Source organism: Mizuhopecten yessoensis, unplaced genomic scaffold (assembly GCF_002113885.1).
Source record: "Mizuhopecten yessoensis strain PY_sf001 unplaced genomic scaffold, ASM211388v2 scaffold11101, whole genome shotgun sequence".
Taxonomy (NCBI): domain Eukaryota; kingdom Metazoa; phylum Mollusca; class Bivalvia; order Pectinida; family Pectinidae; genus Mizuhopecten; species Mizuhopecten yessoensis.
The window spans coordinates 2,437,736-2,463,874 of record NW_018408880.1 but is presented as its reverse complement, the minus strand read 5'-3'; the positions used below and the strand labels follow the sequence as shown (position 1 = coordinate 2,463,874).

The 26,139-nt window shown below is 34.7% G+C and overlaps 1 protein-coding gene across 5 annotated transcripts in view; it reads right to left on the bottom strand.

The window, feature by feature from the left end:
- LOC110465783 (transcription factor GATA-4-like) overlaps positions 1–26,139 on the bottom strand; it is an 88,026-nt gene that overhangs the window by 33,965 nt on the left and 27,922 nt on the right. For 3 of the 5 annotated variants that reach the window (XM_021521870.1, XM_021521862.1, XM_021521869.1), the window contains exon 1: positions 808–987. The exons of 1 other annotated variant lie outside the window; for it this stretch is intronic. The gene's annotated coding sequence lies outside the window, so the exon portion shown is untranslated. Of the gene's footprint in view, positions 1–344; positions 733–807; positions 988–26,139 lie in introns of those variants that run through there. One more of the 5 variants, XM_021521863.1, reaches the window with a different exon arrangement.

Sequence of the window (26,139 nt, the reverse complement as noted above, 5' to 3'; positions counted from 1 at the left end):
TACAACCATTTGAAAGGTTTACTTCAATCACATGCACAAATAAAACACTTGACCCCATAATATAACCCCGTAAAGTTGTAACACACCCATAAATAAAATCTCAGGTACACACAGGTAAAAACAAAGGATGACGGAATACGTCCAACCACGCGGCAAACCCGTAAAGTCGGGAAACAAATAATATACAGAGACGCAGGAACCGAATTAGGAGGTATACTGGCTTAGAATTTAAGAGGATGCCGACAGTAGGACAAACTTATCCGATTTTGGTGAAAATATCGGAATAAGCAAACTACGTGCTATGAAAGTACACAGGTGTGGGATAATACTATATACCCGCTTACCTGTTCTAGCCACTCAAGGTACATTCTAATATCCAAAAACGACTTATCCAGGGGGAAATCCGGAAACATCGGTACACTTCAAATAGTGTATATTAACCCAGGATTTGTATATTCCGGGGTACAAAGCACATTCCAGTATAATCATGTTAGGATTTGATATTTGAATAATATGACACGGAGGAGTAAAATATTATTAACAATATGAATAATTTTTAAATCGGTGGAATTGAATTACGATTTCAATATAAATAATTATTAGAATAATATTTGGAATGTCATAGTCGGGCCTACAGAATGAAAATGAAGTAATTTTCTCGAAGGAGTTAAGCTTATAGCGATACTAAAGCAGAACGATTAGATACGTAAATGCTGAAGAGTTGTGCTATCACTTCCTAACTTGAGTGCTATCTCTCGGACACAAGTCTTCATTACCAATTACAATCTCCAGATAAAACCAACCTACCCTCAAGTCTCCAATCCGTCTCCCTCTCGGTCCCGCTATCCGAGTTGTATATTATAGTCAACTTTTTTATCACTTATCAGGAAAACCTGGGTCAGTTCCACCAAGGCAAATTTCTCCACTATCCTCCGAGTGTACGTACACACTGATACGGCCCGGTCGCGTTTTCTCATTTAGACAAGGCTCTAGAGTGGCTAAACCCCCCTCTCTTGAGGCAGCTAGCCTCTGATAACGCAAGTGGGCGGAGCTTGCGTCGCAAGACGTGTTTGTTTCAAATACGGGATTCAATTTTACAAGCAAACTTGTAGTATAGAGTTTATAAACTTATATTTACCAATAAAAACACTCAAATAGCATTACGTCCTTTCTCTACGAGCACTGATAAAAGTTAAACCCGAAATTAAACTTTTTTAATGATATATTTTTAATGTGTCCTTATCGAAATCTCTGCAATAGCAAAGCTCCTGAATTAAAACACTTCGTCTAAGTTTCTACACTTAGAGTAAATTATCCAAGTATTAGCCAGCGTCGAGATCGGGATCTCTGTTAAAACAGGCCCTCGCTTTACGGTGTATCTGTTTATATGCCAAACAAAATGTCATTACTTCTACGGTAGAAACACAGAAAAAAACGCTGAATCCAAGCGAAATTCTAATTAACCTCTTCCACGAGTGCACGAGCGCACGAGAGCATACGCATGTTCATTTCTTTGAAATAGAACGTCTTATCTAGTTAGTAAGATAAAGTAGAGCGTGGAGGAATTTCGATTTCTACTGATTTCTAGAAAAGAATCAACAAAAAGACAAAGGAAATGTTTGCATACGCTTTGAAAGTCATGCGAAATCAATCGACAGGTTCTTTGTAATATTATCACAATAAAGCCGCTAATCTTTAGATGATACAAATTGATTTATAAGGTGAAACCCAAAAAGATAAACTTTTTCATATTGTTTTTAATAAAAAAAAAAAATATATGTTCAAGACTAAGACAAAGATAGTTGATAAATGTGTATTATTCTTACCTGCTATTAAAGATTTATCATTGTTTTTAGGGTCTCTATATCATTGCATCCTTTCTGTCGGTTAATCTTTCCTTTCGCGTGTTAATACATACCTGGATCAACCTCAATACAGAGTAACAGTTGTACTAAATCCATCTTTCTGACTTTTTGTAATAATCAACAGTACCGTTTATTGACTTACATGTTTTTGTAAAAAACGAACATACTCGCCGAACTGAAGTAATAGCCACACCTGTACCTAGATCTAGCGGGATCACAAATATCTGTCTGAATTAATAAAACTATAAAAGATCCACGTCCTTTATGGTAATATAAGCGTCACGAAGGCTTTTGGAATTGTTGGGATATTACATCTTAGGTCACATGACGACGGTGTCCACTGATGATTGGGGCCAAACAGCACTCTAAGGTCATATGACGACCGTGTCCACTGATGATCGGGCCAAACAGCATTCTAAGGTCATATGACGACGGTGTCCACTGATGATGGGGCCAAACAGCACTCTATGGTCATACGACGACGGTGTCCACTGCTGATGGAGCCAAACAGCACTCTAAGGTCATAGGACGACGGTGTCCACTGATGATGGGCAAACAACATATCGCTTATTAAGGTCATATGACGGCGCCCACGGATAATGTCACCACATAACACTCTAATGTCATATGACGACGTGCACATAAACAACAGAAAAGGTCACATGACAACGATTTGTGGCCACTCAAGGATCACTTCAAAATACATCTCAATGAAACGTCGTAACCTGGACACGGTAGCATGACACATTAATCTGAAGTCTGTAAGTCCGGTGTAGGGTCTACGGTACACTTAGGTGAGGTAACTTTACAAGAGCTCTCCATCTTCCGAAAATTTATTTATCTTGTACTTTATAATAATTAAAAAAATTATTCTGTCCATTTATAGGTACTATATATATATGCGATGTACATGATTATGCTTCATTCATGATGTTATAATTATTTGGTATTTCATATCACTGATGTTTCAAGTATACGTGGCCGAGTGGGTATGTTTATGAGCCGTAAGGCTTCAAGTTGAATAAACAATACAACAATACAACTTGTGTAAATTTATCTGTGTAATCGATTTGCCATTACGACACGAAGAGGTAATACATGGTGTCAGGCTGTAGAAAAGTAGCTAATGGTAAATGAAACAAGAACAATGCTAAAAACATATAAAATGAATACCTTGATAAAATAAAGGGTAGAATGAAAACAAATCCAAAGTGTTACAATGGGAACATCTGATTGAATCTTTTAAGAAAAATAAAACTGTAGGAAGAAGAAGAAGAAAATGAAATAGCACTGCAGGTGCCCAACCCAAGTCACCCATTACTATCATGTAGTGGGGTACACATGTACAGAAGACCAATTCTTATCACCAACCTGTAGGGCAAACCTTGAACTTACAGTCCTGACCTTGAAAGGCTGTCATTAAACCTAAAGGGCTGATATAGAACCAGTTAGGTAAGTTTTAATCTACGGGATTAGCATTGAACTGTGATTTTGACCATGCTTAGAGAGAGATGGATAAACGAAGAAAAAAAATGAAGAAATGAAGAAAAAAAAATCCTGAAACAGAAAAGAAATAGCTAACTATAACCACTAGAAATTATATCAATGATAAACAAAAAAAACTCTGTGTTCTTGTACTGTGATTTCAGGTTAAAATGTTTGGAAAGAAATTTGACAAGATCCCTATTTTACTTGCTATAGATAAATTACAAATATGATACATTAATAAGCCAACAGTTTTTTCCCATTGTCAATATTTGTTAAAAGTTTCTCTCCAACTCGCCAATTAAGTCTTTATGGGTATAACATCTACAAATATGTCAATATTTATGTATTATCTCCCTTGTTTTATTTAATATTATTTGATAAATCAAAACCATTTGAATTTTATCAAGATATAATTTGCTCTGTATCTTTCACCTATGTCAATAGTGTGAATTAATCAATGAAGTAGCGATACATATTTATTATATATCATAAGCTTTACTTTTTAATCTTCAGATAGAACTCTTTTTGAATAGAGATAAAGATCAGTAACAGTAAGAAACAACCTTAAAAACTCGGAAGTGTTTGTATATCATTCCTTATTAAATTTTATCAAAATAATATTGGAAAATTAAATCCTACACAATACGTTCGCTTTATAAACAACACACATTTATTATATATTTACTTCAATCAGCTACTTTTATAAACATTAAAATATCATTATATTATGACTACTCGCTGATAAATAACTGTATGTGTAGTCACCCATTACAGTTCACGTTGGTCATCTCCCGTATATGATGAGACTGGTCTAATATACGACCGCGCACCTGTTCTCCAAGTATATCTCTAAATCCTCAGGAGTAGACTAGCCCTCATAAAATTCCCAACCTGTACCCGCCAGTCCCCAAAGGAAAAGTCTCGTTAGCTTAATAAAAATAAAATATGAAATTAATATTCATATATTTCATTTCAATACAAAAAGACAAGTAATTTGTCTGCTGAGCGACATATACTTTGGTTAGGAATTGAACTAAAATTAATAAATATAGATTTATTATGCCATTCTGTTTGATATTTCAATGAGTTAAAGTTCAATATCCAAATAACAAAGCTTCAATGATAAGGCCCATCCTAACCCCCGATTTTTCCCATCAGGACCTCACAAGTGCAAGGGTCAGGGACCACCAGCTCCACTCGAGAACTGTCAGGTGAGCTATCTGATTTTGTGGAGGTCAGTCCTGGTATCTATCTAAAACGATCTAATATTTATACTTGAAAACACTGAAAAGCATTATAATAAAATATAACACAACACAGAGGTGTAACTGTTAAGCGATTTGTGTCTACATTTTAATATTCAGTTATATTTCATTTTATATATAATCAATCTTTACACAATACCATATCAGTATCAGTCATTGTCAGTGTGTTCAGATAACATATAGTATCATACGATATCATTTTTTTAATGTATATTTTTAATTATAACTGAAGGTTTTCCTTTAAACTGATATCGTCTATTGCTATTAATAATTTTTGCTGTCTGACATTATGTTTTAATTTTATATTATATTCAACAGGAGAATACGTCATAAGCTGAAAAAAACTTGGGTAAACTACTTTTCTGATTATGTGCAAATAAAAAATATTTGAATAAGAATGATATTGCGGTGAGTTTGAGAACCTAGGGCTCCTGTACCCAGTCTATCACTGTCGCTTGAACTGTGTCCATAATTTTAAGATGCAAATTTAAAACATACGGTGAATTCTCCATATTCCGAACATTTTCAAGGTGTTATCAACGAGAAAAGAAAGTTGTACTTTCCCCCGTTCTGACCAATGCTATCGAATAGAATAATTAACATTGTTTATGAGGGAAACAACAAAGATATATTATTAATGAGCATACACAATAATTTCTAAACTACCCACCCAGAGATTGTCTGACCTGCATGATAGATAGATACACGTGTATCTAGACAACACGTTTAGAATTTATACTAACAAGTACGTAGTGATATAATAATTATTATTTTATATGATAAATGATATGACATCTTAACCCGATTTTTGAAAATAAAAAAAATAAAAAATAATAATGTCAAGATATTAATTTATTGAAAAAGAACAAATGACTTGCTCCTTTACAAAAGCCGACGTGAAACATTGTTAACAAAAGCAATTGAAAAAAATATGCACAGAGAACTAGATTTTTTTCATTGTTCTCTTTAACAGAACAACAACGCCAATTACAAAACATATTTGCGTGAAATGAGCTGTATTGCTAAAACGTTTATAAATGATGACATTGCTAGGGTTATAAATATCAGAGTCTGCCAATATGTTAAATGGACACATTATATTGTACGCATATATATGTTACGAGTTCAAATTCAAGTTCTTTATTACTTTGAGATTTATAGCTCATCAGTATGCAATACAGCGCAAACTATGTACATTATAAACAGGACATAAATACAAACAGTATGATACGAACACACACTACAATGAGGGGATTACAATCAGTGTGAGGAGATACATACACATCCGAGTTTTTAACGACATTGTTTCTGATGATTTAACACAATTGGGCTGCAAGTGTAATGTTAATTGTTTTGTATTTCTTTCTCAAGTCCGCGAAAAAAAGGACGCTGTTATACAAAATGGAATTCATCTTCTATATCTTCTAATTGACACAATGTACACAATCTCTGACTGTGATAAATATTGAGATACTCGCCTGTTTCAATTTAAGGGTAGCAGTTTTGTAGCCGATGAAACTGCAAATATCTCACGAAATACAATATGATTTTCGCATACCCGGACAATGACACGTCAAGGTGAAAAGCTTATATAATGAACATATAGTTAACATTTTGATAAAATTACGATAGTGTACTTAATTAAGTTGTTAGATATCAGGGAAACATGTATTTTCAACAACTTTTATTTTATTAGAATACGAGTTGAACTAATTACTGTGTCACAAATGCCAAGACAATTCATATAATTAACGTTACTGATATCTGTTTTACTAGTGATATTCATCTACACAGGGCCAGTGTTTCTGTTTACTATACGTATAGTATATAGTAAGTCCATGATGTACATACAAACGTGTATGTTTCTCCAATTGGCTACTCCAACATTCTGATCATAAAACTTTTATCCAATCCGGATTCTTTGATTTGACATGGTATATATACTCATATACATTAATCGTTTTAGACGACGCGACTAAGAAGGGGATCGGTTTTAACTGTGCCTAAGCTTGTTGGGGCCGTGTCATCCGAATTTAGGGGCCAACGACGTAGGGGCGGTTGTCAGGGAAGTACGAGCCCCTTTTGGGACAAAAGTGTATACAATAATCAGAGTTAGGGCCAAGTTTTTGACCACAGTGTCGGTCCGGCCGACAGACCCTGAGTAAACGGCTTTGTCTATAGCGACACACCAGTTTTGGCTTAATGTCCCTTTGTTTTCCGTTGCTAGGTAACTACAGCTTATATTGCCCCGAAATTAATTTGACGTACTTATCACGTGTCTTAACGAATGGCTAATTGCAATTTAAACTTATATCTCCGTATGCTAATTAGGGATCATACCGCATACGTTAGAATTACTTAATTACTTTAATTACGACTGAAACATCAAACAACCTTAGTTTATATAAGGACCATTTGATTGCGCTAAGCCATGCACGTGCGAGCCGTATTAAAGAACAGGCTATTTTGAGTTTTGAGTTTTAAAAGGAAGTCCTGTTTATGATTCTGAAACAATTTCGATAATTTATGAATAAATGAATAAATTTAACAAGATAATGAGAAGTGGTTCGTAATTTTCTTAAACACGACTGTAAGAGAAAAATGAGACATGTTTTATTCATAAAATCATATTTGGTAGATTATATAGTTCAAATTTCAAAATCACTACTTTGCAATATTACAGAAATCAAATGACGATCGTGCTTGTCATATTAACTTCAAAATTCGATTACGTTTGATAGTTTATTAACATTTGGTTTCACGTATATTAACTAAATAAAGCACATTAAAACTCGAGATATTTTACTTGCACTTCGACTTTTAATTTCATCATGGCGATGCATTTTATAAAAAAAAAAAATAATAAAAGTACCAACTAAAATAAATATAGTTGTGTTTGGTTTAAATTCCATCAATTCTAATTGACCAATTCCATACGAGCGTGAATCAAAAGTTAAGTTTGAATGCTTATTTTGTAAAATACTGTATAAAAACAGACTCGAAAACGTTCATGAACATAAATATATATATACGCATGCATAACATTAAGATTCAATTTAAAAATGCTAAACGGGAAAAAAATCATAGAAAAAAAAAAATCAAAGAAAAACGTCCTTTATTACATTTGAAAGTGTCAAAGTTTTTCTTTTTTTCTTCAAATATATATGTAACAAAATTATGAGACGGAAAAAATCTGTTGTAGAGCCTTGAGCAACACATCCTTGTCCCCGTGCGGTTGGTCCGAACTGAAGATGGATTCATCACTCCCTGTTATCAAGTTTTAGTTAGAAGTTTTGGAGCATTTCAGCGCTCTGTTAGCGTGTAAATTTACAAGGCAAAGGAATGCAAACTTGTCACGCGCTGATGCGCGTCCGCTATGAGGCTGAAATAGATACATACCAACTATACCAGGCAGATTTCACACTGAAGCGCTCGTCGTGACGGAAGGCAGAAATTTTATTCTAAAACTCAAGAGATTGTTGATGATCCCTCTCGTGTTCTATATGCTTGTATAGGTACTTTTATTATAATCGAGACAAGTGTCAGCTCCGATCTGGGTTCAAATCTCGTTTTCTCGGTGCTAATGTCTCGAGCACTATATATATATCGAGATGGTATCTAAATACTTTTGTGAAGAGCCAATTAACCTGAAGTGTGAACGTCTTCATGATCGGCGTAAAAGTTTGTAATGAACCAAAACACAAGTGATCTACTACGATACGGGTATTTAATTCCATAACAATCTGTATGTGATGTCTATGCCTTATTTTAACAATAAAAAATTCTCGGAGATTTCATTATACATTTATAATAGTTCAAAGTATCAGATTTTTTTGTTTTCCAAAATAGAAAATATGTTCCGTCGTCTTTAATCATTTTGTAACTCTCGTGAGAGTTTGTGGTTTATGCGAGACCGTGAAGAAAACGCAATTCACACTGCGAGAAGCGATTTACACGGTTTGTTAAATACATTCTGATTGGATAATCGAGGTCGTCTCACCTCCAATCATTACTCAGATAATCGTCATTAGAAAGGCGATATATTTTACGGATGATTTGTCTACGTTTTTATTGAAGTAAAACTATAAATGTACTTTAAGTTTGATTTTTAGATAAGGAATGCTGCACACTTACTATTTTCTGATTTTCATTGTTTGATTTGAAACTTTTTAAAGATAATTTTCAGTACAAACAGCCAGAATCTGTCAGCTTTGCTTATCTGTTGGTGAAATCTGTCTATCTTAGTGTATCGTTGTAAAACAATACTTTCGAAATCTGAAGCTGAATTTTTAAGTGCACGTGTTTATATATCAGAAAAATTCCAGCCTAACAGAGTTATTATAAGAGGATACGTCTAAATAGCTCACTCACAAACCAAACTGACAATCTAATGAAGGACTTTGCACTTATTTAGTATAGCAGGTGTAAGTTCTAAAGATAAGAACCGGACACCGGACCAGTTATTCCGGATGATGGACAAGCTCGTGCAAGCATCCCTCGTCAGTCATGTGCCATCATCAATTACCAGGAAAAGCTGTCATTTCTGGTTTATTAGGATCATTTGTGTAAAACATCTAAATGACCAAGATGAAGATGGTCGATAAGCAAGCGGAATGCCACGTACGTTGGCATGTAATGGTCATTGCAAATACAAAAACGAAATTGGTTATTTTCTTAAAACAAGCTTAATATTCGGAAAGGCGACCATTTGGAACTTCTCTTTGGATGGTATTCATTTTATGGGGGAAAAAAGAGAAAATCTCTACTATTGTTCAAGTTCAAGTTCAAGTTCTTTATTAACTTTAAGTCTTGCGACTTATCAGTGTAAACATATAATAAACAGGATATTTTCATATGTACAAAAAGCCACATTGGTCACAGGAGAATGAACAATACACATTTGCCGCTATCAGATACTTTCCAAGATTACATAATTCTTTAATATTCTGTGTATTAAGTAATTGAACAAGCTTATATACACTAGGATTATTTATATAGTAACCTTTTAAATACTTCCGTCTTAAATCTGTATATCTTGTGCAAACTAAAACAAAATGAAACTCGTCTTCAATGTCATTAAGATTACACTTTGTACATAATCTATTAGTTCTAACAGTGCCAACATAACGTCCAGATTCAATGTTGCATCTGAATAGGCGTTATAAAAACTAATTGTCAAGTGTAATGGTTTTTTTTAAATTTACAACATACTTTTACATGATATATTTACTGGAATTCTGTATGATACACATATAGACATAAAGAGCATCCCAAAAAAATATTTTATATTGAATATAGAAAATTTCAAATTGACTCCAGGAAGCAGATAAAACAAAACCTGTTATTATAAAAACTAATTGAGAAACAAGTCATTAAGAAACACTATATAAACCTCATTTAATCCCGAAGTATTAAATCTTATGAAAGGTCGAGACAGTATCTGTTTCTCCAATCACACACTTTTATTATTTGATTATTATATATTAATGCATATCTCTTCCATTTTTTACATGCAATATTATTTGTTAAATACATAAGATAGAACATAAATGCTCACAATGCGTGCTAGTATAATAGATATTATATTATATATATATAGATATATAGATGGCATCCAATGCTATCAGAAACAACAGTAGAATTCAGGACATGCAACTCATATACCATAATCGAACAAATACAAAACCAACAACACAACTAACACACACTGCTTTTAACCTGTTTTTAATCCTATATCAAATTAAAAAATCACTGTTCATAACAACGCACTACTGCACAAGACCCAACCAATCCGTAATCGTCAATATTGACGGAGGATGGTATACAGATGAAGATAAAGAATAAATTCTAACCGTACAGTTTGATATCAACTTCCACCGACGAGCTGATCACAAAGAGAAACGGACGACTTCCGTCACACGTAACAGCTAGCGCCTCTATACAGAATGTTATACATGCCTGTCGTCGTAAGGTATGCTAAACATGTAAATATCACTTTGAAATTGACCACCTTGTTAATTGCGACGCTGTAGAAACAAAGAAATTGCGATGTATGTTGAATAAGTGTGTGTTGCGAAGTTTATTTTACGGGGCAGCGCTGGGGTTTCATGTTTCTCTCGTGCGCTCCCTCCCATCCCGTCGGATCCCTAGGGACGATCCGATGTACGTAAACTAAGCTCGTTCACGAAAAGTATTGCTAGCTTGACGGCAACACAATGAAAACATTTTTAATGACGAAATAAATCACTAAAACTTTGCAGAATAAATTCAAAATACTTGCTCCTGAATAACAAAAATGTATCGAATTTCTATGTTTGTTTGTTTTATTAGATACATTTGCTAACAACGATTTCGGCTACCGCTGGTGACACATTCTTTGCTCTAAGAATTGCAAGATACGAGATAGCCATGTCTAACTATTTTTTTTAAATCATACATTATTTATCAATTCGAAAGTAGGTTTTCACATACAAATCAATAAAAGGAATAAACAGGTGACGTTTTACAAGAAATGATAAACAGTCGGACGAGCGTCAAGCTGTCCTGGCTGAGGAATTCCATTACAAGACCCCAGGAATTCTCGGCGAAGCGTCAAATCCTACAGCGTGTTGTGTACATGGTAGACTACACGTGAACAGATGCCCGAAAATTCTCGGATTACGTTTTTTTTATAAACTTCATCCAATGTTTTCTTTGTCCTTCGCTAGACATGTAAATAAACTGATATATAAACAAACTAAAGGTTTGAAATTTAGAGAAATAAAAAGCCATATTATATCCGTTAGGCATACACGAACAATTCTTTCTTACAAAACCATTGTTGTTTTTTATCATCACTAAATATAAACTGTTGATATAGCAACAAGATGTTGAAATAAATTATTGAAAAAATAGATGTTGGTTTTAATTCAGAAAAAATACCCACACTGGTATTGTGTCTTTCTTCTATTGGTACCGTATCTTTGCTCTTCTAAGGCAGCAATTTGAATCTGATTATATCAATCGTTTTTTGTTTGTTTTGAACGTAATAACGAAAAGGACAATACAATTACAGGTAAACATCACATGCGCAGACAGATTGGTCGGAACAGCAAGCTTGACGATGCTACTTTTTAATCATATATAGAACGACTAGCTACCGCTTGGTAAATGCTTTGGTTTTTACCACTCACTGTAACTTAAGTGAGTTTATAATACGCACAAGGTATCTCAAAGACAAAGGACAAGGGAGGAAAATATATTAAAAACAACGCATTGCATTGATAAATTAAGTTGTATTAACGAAAGGCTGAGTGTCAATCATATATTGTTTGTATGTATTTGATGCAAAATGACATGCGACACTTTAAAACTCACTTCGCTCACAGACAAAGTTGTTTTGGTATCATTGGTGCCGGCTCAGATGTTCGATTAATGATACCCCGACTGACAAGAACAGGGAAACTAGGTGTTATGACATTAGACTTATCAATTTTGACACGATGACAATTTCGTCTAATCGTCCAAACCCATTAGGTGAGTGTTCACAAAACGCCTAACATCACGTGACACGTTGTGTAATTATCTCCCCTATATCAGAACTCTTCTTCCTTTCTTACGAGTTTATCTCCATCCCCATTCATTATTTTATCAATGTAATCGTGTTTCTAATGAGATAGCTTTAATTTTGCCAACACTTCAGATAAAGTCAGAGTATCTCTTAGATAACTCACGAACTTCCGCGGTCAGGATTCATTCATACATACTGTACACATAGTGTAACGATCTCTTTTCTTTCCTGTTTGGAAACAGAAGCTAATCGGATGTATTTACGAACTTCCCACCTGCGATACAATATAACACAGTTCTAAGTGTTGGCGGTAACAATGGTCCCGTTATGGATATATTGTGCTTACTTCCAACAGAGTTCAACACAATGGAAATAAGGTGTAGAATGCCTTTCATGAATAATTATTAATATATTTACACGTGAAAGCATGCGTTGATGTTATTCAAATAGTTATGAAAAATTAAACAAAGACACTTAAGTGTTACATAGCCTAAGACGGGTGAGATGTCATACGCGCCCTGGCGGAAAAAAGATTCTGCACATCTCGATACATGTATGAACGATGTTTTATAAGCGCTTGAATATGTGTATATCTGAATGAATTCACCGATGTTATTTTTTCTACCACATTAGTAAATATAGCCCCTTATATTTCTTAACATTTTAAATTATAATAATTAATTTTCCTTCGGTGGTATTCGGCATCACCATTTATTATACATTAGAAACTTGGTATTTTAAATCACGCCCATCCCTATTTTTTAACAAAAGTTTTAACAAAATCAATACAATCCTCACTGAAATAATTATATAAATATATATATATACGGGCTAGGGGTGTAGAGGGATTGGGATTGGGATCAGGATGGAGAGGCTATTGTGCTTGGGGGACACATCTACGCAAAAGACCAATTTCATTCACGAAAATACAGATATAATACACTTACATGCTGTGAATATTGCTTAGATTAAAATAGTAACTAACTAAGAATCACACTATATTATCAGGCTAGTGAATCTATCGGTACCTAGCTTTTCTTTTGTATCTTACAATCACGCCCATGTCTAGATGCTGCATGCATGATAATACAGAGTGTGACGTCACCTTGAAGTAACGAGGTTAGGTCACAATAAAAGCTGGAAGTGCCAGTTTTCTTTGTTTACGTAATGTAAATGTTGTTATTACATAAAACAATGGTTTTGTGGTAAAATGTAATTTACCAAGTTAGAGAAAGCCTTTGTTAAAAATAACCCCAAACTTATGCCTGTTCAAAAGGCATCTTTCTCTAATGAAATTGGCTGCAGCTCTTTTAATGAAAATTATTTGGTTGACACGTTTTGTAAACGCGTGGAGAAAAGCAGACTGCGCTGGTAATTATAAAGTTTATGCTAAAAATATGCTAGGCAAGAAATTGTTACGTTTACATGTTTACGAAACTTAGTAATCAGCTATTTACCCGATTCCATGGCAAGTATATACGAAACTACGCCATTGATCTTTTACATGTCAACATCGCTGTCATGACAAGCGTTCAAAAATATTGGTCTTTAGTTTCGTAAACAAAGTAAAGAAGTTGTGGCATATATATGTCTAAACATTGATAATAATCGCACTAAATTGAGTAAATCCCTATGTACAATGAAGACAGATAGCGAAAAGATAGACTCCACGAGCCCGAGTTCTAATGTAAACAGTCCGCGTCGTACAAACGTTTGCTCTGGACGTCTGCTTTGTGTTAATCGTCTTATAGAATAAATACGTAAGTATAAACAGCACCATGGATTGAGAAAGTCGGCATTTTGAGGAAAGACACAGTGAAGGTGTCTGTCCAGGTGGAAGGTTTTAGTGTAAATGTGACGTGTACGTGAAATTTCGTGGCTTTTAATGTCGCCTATAAGTAAACGGAACTAGTTGATCAGTGGGAATTTCTTAGTATGAAAGGGGGCAAATTATGTGTAAAATTTCTTCATAACGAGCCGAAAATAGAATAACGCTAAATAAGTGTATATCACAATAACGACATGAAGTATATTATATGCAATGTAGATGTTAAAATTGCGTAATCCTTCACAGCTGGCCACTAAATCAACAATTGTATGTGTTAAATTATAAAACATTATTAAAGATACATTTCGTGAAAAAAAACCACAGCGTTTTAAAATCAACACATATTAACCAGAAACTGTTTGCATGCATGTATTTCATTTAAAAATCAATTACGGAATTATTTTGATTGTAAAATATATTTATAGCCCCGTCGTGATGTAAATTCTGAGGTATATCTGGTATATTTAACACGTTATCTCAAAGAGCGTTTTTACCAATGGTTTTGAGATAGAAGTCTTAGATGACGCTATCAGATCGTTAACCGTCTGCTAAAGACATCCATGTCCTAAACACAACCATGTCACGTGTAGCCACCATCTTGAATCATCTGACAGCGGTTCGGCAGATTTTATCAGGGTAGATAACTGTTAACACACACGAACGTGTACATTTGCCGAACGCTGACAAGGTCTGTCATATTGGTAGTTTTTATTCGGAAATAACATCAAAATTCATTTATTTATTTTTTATCTTTAAAAAGAAATTATCTTTGGTTGTAAATATTTCATTTCATATTCTGTGATGTTTTAGTAGTTTATATCTAATCAAAGACATGTTTATCTAAAAATCGCAACAATATCATGATTTGAAAAGATTTGTTTTTATTGCTGTGATTTTCTAAAAATGTCCTCTTGGGGCTATGTGCATTTCAATCTTGCCTCTTTTTAAGGTTTTTCCGTATTTAAATGACATGACAAACTGATAAACAAAACAGCTGGTCGAAACTGATATTCCGGATAAACAATCTGTGTATCCAAACATCTTGTACGGGTTTTTAACACGTATCCTGTTCATCGTTAGGTCCCCCGTATGTTCTAAAATCTCAGCATATATTTTTTCCGGACACTATTTTTTTCTGAGATCCGTCAGTATTTAACTTACGGGGGAATCCCCTGATTGGTACACAGTGTCTGTATGTATTGTAACTCTAACGTTCTCAAGATTCCCTCTAGTAATATAGTGTAGTAACTATGTCTCGCCGCACACGGCGGTGTACAGTGGAGGGAAGCTGATTCTGCTTCAGACCCCCTCATGTCATGCCTGACTGAGTCTGCATTCACTCAAGAAAGGGGCTGACCTCCGCTGTGTCATCTGGTCTCGTTACCCGAGGATTTACGTGCCGCGCTAGGGCACAGTCGAAAACACGTGCGTCATGTTACTCTCGTCTTTTTCCCGTAGATGAACAAATTGTCATTATTTGTTAGTTTGTTTCTGCATGACTTGAGATTTTTGTTTTCTAAAAACTTAACGGCACTTTGCCTTAAACAACAAAATATATCTTGAACCTGAACAGGTATATTGAGGTTGTTATCTATTCCCAAAATTGAGATGACTTTCTTTGGTTGACAAAGCAAAAACAATTATTGCCACCGTTACCTGCATCAAAGCTGAACTTAGCAGATACAGTTTCACAATTATATCATGTATATATGGGGATACATTTCCTTGACGAGACCATCGAAAACTTCTCCAAGAGAGGAAAATAGTTTCACGTCCTTTGACACACCTCAACATTTAGACATTTTAAGTATTTTCCCCGAACATTTTCCAATTTCTCGACACTTACACAGCGCAAAATTTTGGTTCAGTCGGTAAAGCGTATTTGATCATATGGAGAACGATGTCTGGAGAGACACTCATAAGGCCGAGAAAGAACTGATGTCGGGATAGACAGTAGGTCCTAATGGAAGACACAAATAAACGAGAGAGAAGCCAGGGTTTTGAGAAACAACAAGAAACGACGGCAATAAAGAAGAGAAAGACCGTTGTCAAGAGAATCAACATGAGACGGTAGTACAGGACAGACGAAGCATCACGCAAAATGAAACAGCCGCCTTTTACAAGGAATGAGCCGAATCGTAAATCTGTTGACGAGTGTAAAAAATTGATAGAGACTGCCTTTCTATTATCTAGATCTAAATGTGAAACAAAATTATTGAAACTGTATTCCCAAGGTGTCGGATTCAATCTGGAGAACAGATTTACCAAGGCTTCGCAATGTAATAATTATGACGCAATATCCGTTGGTTGGTAGGTGTCCATGGTAACAGTGTACATACAACATCTGCTTTGTTCAGGCTGAAGTTTAATATAAAAAAGAAATAATAATATAATACCGAAGTTTAAACAAAACTATAATTCGAATTCAAAGTCAATAATATTGGGGCAAAATAAGAACAATTGAAAGATTCACATGAAAACCATTAAAAAAGTACAAGGAGAAAAAAAAGAAAGAAAAAAAAAAAAAAAAAAAAAAAAAAAAAAAAAAAAGAAGAAGCATATTTCCCTATGAGATCATGATGACGACCATAAAACGTATCCGTCGTCTTCCTCTACTTGCGTCATTAAACCCCGTGTAGCAAGTCTGTCCGTCAGCAGTCGATCAAATGCGACATGATAACCACACATGCTGGGGAGTCGGGATGTAACTATCAGGAAAGGGAAAGTTCACCATCGGAAAGTCAGAATGTTCCCGCTTATCATGCAGCTTGGTAATAAGCCGTCCCTGTTGGTAATATGTCAGGTAAACATCCAGAAGATAAAGAAATGATAAGATGTTTTGTAAAAGGCGACATCAACTCTGCTGAAAACGTAATTTTGTTAGAGATGATGTTGAGTTTAGACAAATGAAATATTTTGAATCCATTCCATGTTTTCCTATTCTCTCCCGCTGGTTTTAGTACCTGTATCTGGAGATTTGCCGCTAACGTTACCGGTAACCCACACTATTCGTGTAATGGTCGTATCGGGTTTCTAGATAAATACACCATTGTTTGTCTCGTGTCTGGTCAATGGTCTTCGGACATCAAAGACGTGTTTAATTGTGTAAAAAACGAAAACAAATGGCGGAACTCGGAATTGCGGTTGTTTTGAAGGTGTACATGAGGAATGGAGAGGTAGGGAGACCTTTAACCTGTGGGCCGTGTCTGATGCTACTTCTCAATGGAAACATATAGGCAGATTACGTCAGACATTCCTTAGGTGGCCGTGGCTTTTTTTTCGTCTTGAATTTGGGCCAATTTTTGTGTAACTCTCTATTCATGTCATGGCTTGTTTCAGTTACAAATATATTTTAAGCATACAATGCATAAGGTCTACACACACAGAATGTAGCAAATTTCGAAAGGGCGATGACTGATGGCGACCGGACAAGTTTTGATCTTATACTTTTGGTTGAAAAAGTAAACAAAACGATACCACAGAAAAATATAAAAATGTTCAAAATTGCACTACGCTAAACTGTACCTTAGTTCTCATTTGATAACCAAACACGTATCACATAAATACAAGTAATTATAGAGAACTGGCAATTAGTTATTGGAACATATTTTATTGCTTTAATGAAGCAAACGTATTTGGTACAAGTTATGTATTACAACGTTACAAAGGCCCTTTCACAAACTATTTAAACAAACCGAGAACATCATATTGATCACAATAAATGCCACTTCACAAAGACGAAAATTAAACAAAGGGCAACAACAATACAACAAAACAAAACAGAAGAAAAGATTAATTTGTTGCCATTTTTACCTGAATTTGTTGCCGGATTATTGTATCTTCGCACATGTCTAAATTATTGCTTTACAACGACATGTTTTTATTTCTAAGGAGTAGTGAGTCAATAACAACATCCAGTCTTATAACATCGACTAATGAAAGAAGATAACGTCTTTGAATATTATAACGTGAACAGTATTTGATGGGTCCAGGGAAGTCCACGGATACATGTGTAATTGGGGTTTATCAAAATCTTCAACGAAGCTTTATCATATATAACATATCAGGTCACATAAAAACAACTGGTCATGAGAAGTTAGTTAACTTTTCATTACCTCTTAACTCAAATTGATATTCATATTAATTAAACATCTCAGTGATTAAGATTGCAGCAAAGCCATAAATGATAACTACACATATAAATATATCTATTTATGAAGATTGAACAATACATTGTGTACTATCTATGGAACACTCACATAGGGATCATTTACATTAAACAAAACTGGCTTCTATAAATATTGGAGGGAATTTGTTTTCTTGTTAGTAAATTAAAAATATCTGTTCACATAAGACTGTTTGGACGTGTCGAACATTATACGAAATATCCCTTTAAAATTAAATAATGTTTCAATATTCTAAATTCGAAAAACTTCGACCGATTAAATGTGGTCGTATTGTATGTATGTAAAGTGATTTGGTCGACATCGGTCGATTTGAGTATAATATACAAATTAGAAATAATTGTGACAATACTGTAAGTTTTAACATTGATATGTGTCGGAAAACAGAGCATGGCGGAAATAGACCATATAAACGCAGCTGCAACATCAGTGCCGACTTTATCATTGATGATCAGTGATTAACATGTATGAAACCAAATCGTCTACTCGGACAGCTGTATGAATTCCAAAAATTAACGTCAATTTGACACGTTTTTGTACCACACCTACATCACTTCCGGTTAAGGGTAATACTAAAATCCAGCACGGAACACAAAGTTTAAAAGTCACGCCGAACAGAAACCACGCCTGCTGGGTTTCCAGATTCCGTGCCAATGCGTAAACTCACTTTTGCTGACCAAATGGTTTTTTTTATTTTCCGTAAAGAAAAAAATGTATATGCGCACGAAGTTTAAACCACACCCGCTATACTTCCGGGTTGGAAGGTTGATTTTTTTCTGATAAATATTACTGAGTAAATAAGAATCTCACAGTTAATTATATAATGATTTGAACATTCTTTTAGTTTAAAATTTTAACTTTCGCCTCCTACGTTGATAATTTGCGGTCAAAGGAAAGGACCTTGATGAGAGACCGTGCTCGACCTTAGTTCCGTATTACAACTCGTGCGCAAAGCACGTGCAGGCTCCGTCTGGAGTATTGCCAGAATTGGAGCTCGCTCAAATAAAGGAATGAGCTCACATGTTTGTTGTGTGATGCAGCAGTTTAATTCTCTATTTTACGAAACTTTGAATCAAGACATGCGTGGCTAGAAGGTTTTTAATTACATATGACTGACTACTTCCAGCTCTCGAGGGAAAACCCAATGTCAGGGGTAACGCATTAAAATAAATATAAGTTATGGAGTTTTATCGGATTTCCTGTAGTAGATTGACAATGAAAAGGTTTTTAGTAGCATATGACGTTGTTGTCTTCGCGAGTGTTCATTTCTTATGAACAATAATACAGGTTTGGAATAACGAGATATATACACGTTGATGCAATAAATTCGTCGCATATTGTTGATGTGTTTTATTATTATACTCTTACTGTACAGAGCTTTCGAAAATCATTAATTGGTTAAAAATGTTTTACAGTTTTACCGTTTTTAAAACTCTATTTAATTTCTCAACGAAGGTAATTATTATAAGAGTACTTTGTATAGGTACGATTTTAAAAAAAAAGGAATCTTTTAACTATCTTATGGACCCGGCAAAAATAATAAAAACTCTAAAAGAGGTTAAAAAAATGACGTTATTTATGAATGACATGGTTTCTTCAGTATCTGTGATCAACATTTTTTTTTTCTTTTACATGCGAGCAATAATATTATTCTCGCAGAATATGAGTACGACCATTGGCAATACCACAGCTTCTCTTTGTCATAATGTCACAATAGGACACTTGGCATTAAATGTCGGTACAATGTACGTCAACATTTACTTTTGGCGTTATCGAAGGTTATGTACTTATGTGAATATATTTGCTGACAAATTTTGAGAAGAAAAAAACCCACAATTCAACGTTATCTCTATTAATATTTGTCAGGCTCTCTTCTGCTTGAAAAAAGGAAGGTTATTTTTCTTTGGAATTTATATATTCCAATTTTTCGTACAAATAACTTACGTTAACTTATATATATCTTCATCTATAGGGAATGACGATTGTCTGTAAACTAAAGCATATTTATATTACTTGTTTCTTAAAGCCAACACACATTTATATCCAGTTCTTGAAATTTGTTTTAATAGAAATGATATGCATGATAAGTAGCACAAAAATCCCGCCAAATCTGAACCTTCCGGAAAATATGTCACCGTGAACACATTAAATTAGATACCACTGGTACTTGTCCTGACGTAACCTTGTTCAGAGTACACTTGAGTGGGAATCCCATTACGTCTATCAGGGGGGACGCTGTCTCCTACTTGTCACAGTTGTGTAAAACAACCATGTTTGATGTCACTTTGGCACTTCAACTCAAAGCTTCATTTTTCCCCGAGAAGCATTCCTTCTAAAAAGATGACGGAGAACTTAAGGGTGTTTACTATATAGCTTTCTGTGAGGTGTGTCACCTCTCCGAAAGAGCTACACGCTCTAAAATCCGTCAAAGTTTTTTTTTTATGACAAAAGTACCAAGAATAACGAAGCAATATCGACACAGTGTGGTCGGGGTGGCGAAGTGGATAACGCACTTGCCTTTCACCAAGGCGGCCGGGGTTCGATTTCCCGATCTGACTTGAAATGAAAGGTATGGGGTCACTTGCTCGATCATGTGGGTTTTCTCCGGGAACTCCGGTTTCCTCCCAAATTAAGACGTACCGCGCGCTAATATCTGGGCCAACAAGAGTGATTAATGTTAGTTGAAATAACTTGTTTCATTATTGTTGTAAAAAAATTAAGACAGTTTTTTAGCGACACAGGAATTCAACATATGACAAAAAGTCCATAGAAATGATATCATTAATATCATTAATATAACAAGGGGTTCACAAGAATACGAACATTTTTTAGAGCCAGGAAAATTATTAGATAATGAAAATTGAAAATTAAAGAATCAGGGGTTACATTTTCGTACATGATAACGAATAATGGTTGAACGTTTTTCATTGAAAAGTTGAAATACTTCATTCTACTCTGAAAGGGCTGTAGATGTACCTATTCGTACGTGTACTTGTAAATACAGGTAATTTGTACGGACAAGCGTTATGCATACAAATGTACTGTATATAGTTAACAAGTACGGACAAACTTCACGTGCGAATGTAGTTTGTATAAAATGTAACTACAGTATTTACAGAAGTTGAGTCCTACATGTATGTATACAATAGGTAGCGGAGAGCTAGGGAGATTAATTATGTAAATTTGACGGGTCTGATGCCGTCCTGTTTGACTATTTGAGATAAGATAACAGGCTCTCTAGTAGCGAGACGAAATCAGGATTGAGTAAATAAGGGGTCGTACAGGGGATCACAATTCAACGACAATCTGATAAAATTTGACAGTCGTTTACGGAAAATTAAAATAGTCACATTGTTCCGGAAAAAGCTGCCATGTTGTTTCCTGACATTAGTACACACGTCGAACTGACGGAAAGCGATGTACATATGTATCGAATGCGCCTTTTTATCCTATTATCTCCCTTCGTTATCGGGCAGTTGGTGGCTTCTGATTGTTTTAACAAAATCAGAAAAATCAGCTTATCGAAAGGTTATTGATATTTGTTGTCAATTATATCAACTCCGGTGATTAAATAGGTTTTATCGACTTGAGAGATACAAAAACGGTTAATCATGCTGCTATTTCTATTTATTTTTAATATGACATCATCATGACCAATGTGGCGGAAGTAGAGACCTTATTTCAAATTCACAAAATGACACCAGGAAAGATACCATTTATATCGGTACTTACATGCAGGTTTCAATTTCCTGTCAGTTTGTAAATTCGAAACAATTTACATGATTCTGGCAGAGTATTTATAGATCAATATCACCTCGAACTTGAGTGCTGTTAATTCATTGGTCCATAATCGCCACGTGGTGACCTCTAATATCCTAACTGGGTTCGTTGGATTTTTTTACTGAGTCATTGACAAATTAATGATAGAATTGAGATGACAATTTCCTATTTTTAAAACTTAAACTAGGGTCGCAAATGCGAAAAAAAATAGTTGTATAATATGTCAATGACACCTTATGGGGATAAAGGGGGTTAGTTAGATTAACAGGGGCGAGGCTGAACGCTGGATCCAAATCTGGTCAGCGACAGATTTCCAACAAGTACTAACATCACTGTCTACTACCTACCCCTGTAAGTAAACAATGGATAGTAAAGCACATATTTACTTCCATTACAGCAAATCCACCTATTTGAAACATAAGTTCAGAAATCACAAAAAAAAAGAGAGAAACAATTAGCAGCTAAGTAAGAAATTAAAGAAATGGAATCAACGAAAACACTTACAAGCAAGTAAAAATATCAACCACACATTACTGCCATGCAAGTAGAAAAACAAAAACCACCAATATACTGACTTGAGAAACCACACAGAGACGGACAAGTCAAGTTAGACATTAAAGCTGCCTTTTGAAGAAACAAAATCTTAACAGCCTCTTTTGTGATTGAAATAAAGAACAGAAACATATACCATGATTTCTTTCTCAAAACACAATGACCTAATTGATTTTCACGACTTTTCAAAAACTGACTTATTGGTGAGGTTTTATATTTTAAAAAATGTAACGTCGACATCAAATCAGCCACCTTTGTATTCATTAACAGATTTGTCGTTTGATATTAGAATTCAATGTCGACAATCATATAGAATTTGTTTTGTAACATATACGACATGTACGTTATTTATTTACAAAGTAATATTTTTCTATATCGATATTAAGTGTTTACTTTGTGAGTATCATAAAGAAACTCGATGTACTGTTAATAATAGGCAGTATTTCCACCAGGATATAATGGGAGATCCATCCTAAAGGTTAATAAGATGCTTGAAGCAAGTTTTACGAGAAAAATACGTCCGTCCACTTCCGTCTAAAATAGTTCCGCAAAATTTATCCTCACTATCTTGAAAAGTAAATAAATAATCGTGTTTAAGGGGAACATATCTAGAAATATCTCCAATAGTGTCGTTTAATCTCGAAGATCATCATTTATTAATTGGTGGTCTAACATGCAGGCGGATAAGATAGATGTGCTCCGTTATAACGTCCATGGCGGAAGGGTTTCGCTTACCAATGCCCTATCTCTCATCGAGAAGATACGCGTCCGCTATCTGTACAAAATATAGTCCTTAACACTCCTACGCGATAAGTAGGATATGTTGTGTATACTGGGCGCTGAGGAGAGTCTGATATCAGGGGAGATAAATGAGACATACAGGGGAGATAACTGTGGCGAGTGATATCCTCGTTATAATTTAATTAACAATACAGATGTTTATATACGCTTACCGTTATACATAAAAGTTCAGATAACGACTTGATTTTAATTTCCTCCAATTAACTGACATATAAGTTATAAATTAATTACTAGACCTTTTGTTGAACTCTAATTTTACCAGGTTTTATTCTTAACATTTTGGTTTATACCGAAATATATGTATTTTGTACTTTTTCATATCAATAACTTTTATTATATAATCGTTCACATTAATTGACACGTCTGGTTTTGAAGGATAACGTTTTCAAAATCAAAGCATATTTTTTTTGTTTAGTTTGAAATTTCAGAATTACACTCATCTTATTAAAGGCGGTGTTATTGGCATTTATTTAGTATGCATTTTTGATCTTCAGAAAATAAAACTTGTATAAACATCAATAACATATAGCTATCAGTTGGGTTATGTCCCACAAGAGGTAACTTTTAAAAAATTGATAGAATTTATATACAAATTTATTGGAAATTTAACTTGTGTCATTTAGGTCATTACTCATGATATTAATTCATCTATTTATTTTTAAAATTACCAAATTACGAATGTTATGATTTGTTGATAAATATCGGTCTGCTATAATCTTTGTGACGCTATACACCACGCTAACTGTCGACTGTCCCTTCAACGAAAAATAACAAATAGACTTATGGCGACATTCAATGAGAAAACTCGATAGTATGTTCTGTGCAGGTATTTATTCAAATACTGATAATTTAGAAAATTTTACAATGTAATCGGTACTTTGGTCAAAATACGATATCGATGTATTCTTGACCAACTGACCAATTCAAACAGTCGGGCTGGACTATGGCACGAGGGCCGTAAATCTGTCCGATGGTCAATATTGACTGACCAGCACGATAAGGAATCATTTACTTTGTACTAGACTTTGGTCAATCTAAACTGACCATTGGTATAATGTCCACTTCCAAGACAGTCGAATTACGACCGTATCTATGCAACTCTTGACCATTCTATTGGCCTGATTTTGCCGTACTTACGATAATAAGAATGTCTTGTTTGATTTTGAGGATAAGGAATTTACTTTACGATAAGAAATGATGTAATTTCTGTCTGTAATGTTTTCCCCTCCGTGTTCGTCTTTCATTTCATGTATTTGACCAACATAAATTACCGTCTTACTGTTGCAAAATTGTCACGATTTGACCTCAACGACGTTTGAATGTATCAAGTTTGTATATGAACAGATTTCTTTCTTTCTGCTATCGTTAAAGTATCCGTTATAGCCTCGTCAAGTGAAAACATCACATATCCTAATTTCACGGAAATGATAATGCTATTCAAATTTCTAGATAGATTTACTCAAATCAAAAATGAAAACACTTAGCTTTGAACTTATTTTTTTCTAAACAATGCTGATTTTGCTAATGTGTTCAGTATTATGAAGAATCATAGCTATGTTGCTAACTTCTATCGCCCCGAATTAAATTGTATATATCCAGTGCATGCTGCAAATATTTTGTAACTAACGCATATATTCGTTAACCCGCGAGGGCGTTCGATCACGTTTTCAAATGTATTGATGATTCGTGAAATATTTAGACTAACTGAAGTAGGCAATCAGTTACTTTGTGGAATTTTCATAAATTCGTGATTGTGTTTGAAGCAAAATCAAGTAAAGAAGAATCGCAAGAACAGAGACCCTACAGTAACAGTAACATAATATGCCCGGGAGGAGCACTTTCACGTTTTCATTCTTAAAGCTTTTTTGCAGTGTCGTAATGTCCATGTTGACAATGTTGATTCCTTGTTTTTTCTTGCTGATTTAATTAACAGGAAATTAGTGAAACTATGAAAATATCCTCACTGCAAAAATAGCTTTAAATGGTAATTACCAACCAACAAGAAGTAGCAAATTCTATTTAATTGTGTTCTCCGCTCACCATGAAATAGGTTTTCATGCAATTGGGTAGCATACCATAAAAAATGTTAAGAATATGAATTTAAATCCTTAAATAACAACATTTTTTTGTTAATCGAGTAAGTAGATTTATACAAATATGTACAATGCATTATGGAATTGCAAAACAGTGTAGACAATACAATTATATGGAAATTTTAAGTGGTACTTCTACATGCTTTTAAACCACGACAGCAAGCTGGCACATCCAGATTCTAGGTCTTCAAAGGGTAGGGAGAGCAAAGGGAAAACTAATTGTTTGTTGGAACAGTCAAGGTTGTATTGTTCCTTTTGGCACCTGGAACATATAAGGTCTAAATCGTGCGATTCTGGTGGTTTCGTGACAACCCAGACCAGATATGGTCGTGTTACCATGACTACGGGCAAGGTATATAGTGAATTATGTACGTGTCCGGTTCACACCCTTGTAGGGGACAGAGTGGACGGTGGAGTACTCGTGATCAAGGACGAAATGACCTACATTTCGGTCATTCCTTCTCAGTGTAATTTATCATTAGACGTATATTGAATTCTTTAAAACAATACAAACACAGGGTCGATCTGTTGGTCACTCACGGACCAAACTGGACACAACCCACGTCACCTGTGTAATCAAAGTGACTCATAAGGTCCGAGTTCTCACAGTCACAAGGAGGTGTCCACTACACAATACAGTTTATCACGGAGCTGTCCCGTCCTATCTTCTCAATAATAATGATTAAAGAACAGTGGCGGATCCAGAGGGTTTTTTGGGCTTCAGGAACCCCCCC